Here is a 4,031-nt window from a genome sequence, read left to right on the forward strand (position 1 = left end):
CAACTGTTAATATCATGTTATTGTAGGATTACCTAGGCCTATGCATGGGAACAGAGATCCCCCGCTGCCGCCCCCCCGCTCCAAGGTGTCCTGGTTTTTCAAAATGAAAATATGGTCACCCTAATTTTACATCTCTGCATCAGGGGGTCTGCACATTTATCTGCTGCTATGTTAAACACCACAAATGAATTTAGCTTTAAAACTTCAACATTCCTCAGAGACTCTTGAATGGATTCTAAACCCATTTTCCCCCTTTTTATTTGCTTGATTTACTTGTGCCAGCACTGTTTAGTGTATGTGTAAATACTAGATATGATAATATTCTGAAGGGAGTGAACCCAAAGAAAGGCCCCAGGCCCCGACAACATATCTGGGCAGGTGTACTGACTCCAATCATGATCAAGCACTTCGAAAGGCTGGTAAAAGAACACATCGTCTCCAGACTTGACCCAACATTTGACCCGTTCCAGGGTAAAGCCATCAATTGACTTTAACCTGCTACTTAGTGGAACAGTGGGAGGACTGCTGCCTTACAACAAGAAGGTTGTGGGTTCAATTCCCAGCCTGGGCTCTTTCTGCATGGAGTTTGCATGTTCTCTCTGAGCACACATGGGTTGTCTCCAGGTACTCTGGCTTCCTCCCACACTGCAAAAACATGACTGTTAGTTTAATTGGCCTCTCTAACTTCTCCCTGGTGTGATTGTGCACTTGAATTGTTGTTTGTCCTGTTTGTCTGCGAAGGACCGGTGATCTGTCCAGGGTGTACCTGGTACACACCTTGTAGATGTCTGGAGATAGGCATCAGCACCCCTTGCGATCACTTTTGGGGATAAGCGTGTCAGAAAGTGGATGGATGAAAAATGCATAGTTTTATCCTCAATTTGAATGACCTATTAATTAGCTATATCTTCAAGTTCTAGTTATGTAATACATTTATAATCTTCTGGTAAACTTCCCAACACAAATCAAGCTGCTACTGCTGCTGTGATGGGCTAAAAACCTGATGTAGGAGGCAGATACCCAGTCAGCTTAAAGAATTTTACTGACTGTCCCTCCCATTTGTGAACAGTTTCCTCAGGAACCTTCCCTCATCAATCCGTGTAGCTCAATCTGACTTTTTCACAGTATCAGTCTGGCTTTTGCCCTGTTAGGATCAAGCTACTTTTAGGAGGATTAGATGGAGATAAATACAGCTATTTAGAGTGTAAATAACTCTAAATTTGAATGTGGCACCTTTTTTTATGGTATCTATAGCCAGAGATGGGAAGTAACGAAGTACAAATACTTTGTTACTGTACTCAAGTAGATTTTTCTGATATTTTTACTTTACTTTACTACTTATTTTTATGGCGACTTTTTACTTCTACTCCTTANAATTATCATAGGCCTAACTTTTTTCAAGACATTTGGTCAACTTTACGTTGCAAGCAAGATGACTTTTTGTGGATTTGTGAATTCACAAACTCACAAGAATACCTCCTGTCAGGAGCCAGCAGAAATGTTTTGCTTCGATACGGATATGTTTCAGACCAATGCTGTGATGTGTACGACATCAACGCGTCAACCAGAGGCTGAAGGCTGAAGCAAAACAATCATGTTTGCACCCATTTTAGGTGGAATAACTGTTTTCCTTTGTAAAAAACTTGCTAAAGGTGGTTTCCGAAAGGATTTGGTAAGAGTTTGATTTATCAGTCAACTCCCATACTTGTGAAAATGTTAAATTCAAATGTCAGTGATGTAGCAGGGGTGACTCCTCTTGATGTCACATCCCTTCTATGGAGTTGATTTGAACAGCTGACTTCAATCAACTCTCTCTTTAGAGACTGGCCTATGAGTTTTGTCAGGCGAGACACACCGGTTCTCAGCTGAAAGCTATGCTACATAGCAACCAAATCCCTCTGGAGAGCAGTGTGCTTGCTAGACTGAGTCAGATTACCTATCCTATGATTCAGAAGGAGCTGATCATAGTGACCGTCTTTTCCAGCGATTTAAACCGAGTGGAAGCCCTAACTGCCTACGGAAAAGTTGGGCCCAATTGCTGTTTGCAGATGATTAGAAGGTTAGAAGCTGCTGACCTGTGCCATACTGGTCCTGCCGCTGCCTGAAGCTGTGTGCATGCTTGAGCCACCGCTGCCTTGGCCGTGGCTACCAGCCAACTGCTGTTGCTAAAGGAAAACATAAGGCTTCTGTGAGTTATAAAACTAACTGCTGCAAAGTTCCCCCTTGTTATTGCATCAGACTAATCCTCCCTGAGAGCTGCTGCTGGATGAATAGACTTATCATGGTTAGTTGTGGTTTGAGGACCCAAATGCAGAGGCAGAGAGGCTGAGGAGATCTCTTGCAGTTTAATGGGGCAAAAGTAAACAAAGGCAGGACTGCAAAAATCCAACTAATAATGAAAAGCAAACCAGAACTATGGAGACATCAAGGGAAAACCAAACACGAGAAGCCAGGGAGAGACGAGGAACGTAGACCATAGCATGGGAAGACAGCAAAGACAAGGAACCAACAAAGAGTGAGAGCAGAGCGAGAGCATATATAGCTGACAGAGACAAAGGGAGGGTTAACGAGCAGACAAGCAGCAGGTGTGAGAGGAGACAACGAGGGAGCCAAGGGGAAAGGAACACACACATACACAAGAGGGCAACAGGACAACAGAAAAACATGAGAACTAACATAAATCTAGAAATTACAACAAAACTGGAATTAAACCAATAAATCAAGAAAACAAGGAGCAAAGTAAAGAACAACAGAACCAAGACCATGACAGGACTGGAACGAAGATGGGCTTCCGAACCAAGCCAACAAGTCCCTTCCATTCCACTGAACCAAAACGTTTTATTTTTTTTATTTTATTTTGATTGAGAAGTGCTCTGCTTGGTTGAACTATGTAGAATAGATAGTGGGGTTTGTGTTTTATCTGAAAGAATCTTTTTGCTTCAACTTCCAATGATTTTAAGAGTTCTGAACTGAAGGCTAATGCTCATTTAGTGGACTTAGGTCCATCATGGTGTTACCATCTGTATCTTGAGAGACTGCTACAGTGGACTGTCTAGCACCGTTAGCTCCCAGCTATCTCTTGTCCAGCCACATTGTAGAGGCCACTTTACAAGCTCCAACCTTTCCTTTCTTTCTGCTGGACCCACTGAACCTGACCTCCTGGGGCCAAATACTCTAGCTCATTCTCGTTCAGCTTCATAACAGTTTAATACATTTCTAAGTCCTTGTCAATTTTTTACTTGAAAACCAAACAAAACTTCACTGTTTTGATTGCATTTTACATCTCTGCATCAGGGGGTCTGCACATTTATCTGCTGCTATGTCAAAGGACACCACAAATTAATTTAGCTATAAAACTTCAACATTCCTCAGAGATTCTTGAATGGATTCTTAACCCATTTTCCCCCTTTTTATTTGCTTGATTTACTTGTGCCAGCACTGTTTAGTGTATGTGTAAATACTAGATATAATAATATTCTGAAGGGAGTGAACCCAAAGAAAGGCCCCAGGCCCCGACAACATACCTGGGCAGGCGTACTGACTCCAATCATGATGAAGCGCTTCGAAAGGCTGGTAAAAGAACACATCATCTCCAGATTTGACCCAACATTTGACCCGTTCCAGGGTAAAGCCATAAATTGGTTTTACCTTGCTGCTCAGTGGGAGCAGCAAGGTAAAGTGGGAGGACTGCTGCCTTACAACAAGAAGGTTGCGGGTTTGATTCCTGGCCCGGGCTCTTTCTCTCTGAGCATGCGTGGGTTGTCTCTGGGTACTCTGGCTTCCTCCCACACTCCAAAGACATGACTGTTAGGTTAATTGGCCTCTCTAACTTCTCCCTGGTGTGATTGTGCACTTGAATGGACCGGTGACCTGTCCAGGGTGTACCTGGTACACACCCTGTACACCTTGTAGATGGCTGGAGATAGGCAACAGCACCCCTTGCGATCCCATTTGGGGATAAGCGTGTCAGAAAGTGGATGGATGAAAAATGCATAGTTTTATCCTCAATTTGAATGACCTATTAATTAGCT

The sequence above is a fragment of the Cyprinodon variegatus genome, unplaced genomic scaffold (assembly GCF_000732505.1).
Source record: "Cyprinodon variegatus isolate N-32 unplaced genomic scaffold, C_variegatus-1.0 Scaffold1276, whole genome shotgun sequence".
NCBI lineage: Eukaryota > Metazoa > Chordata > Actinopteri > Cyprinodontiformes > Cyprinodontidae > Cyprinodon > Cyprinodon variegatus.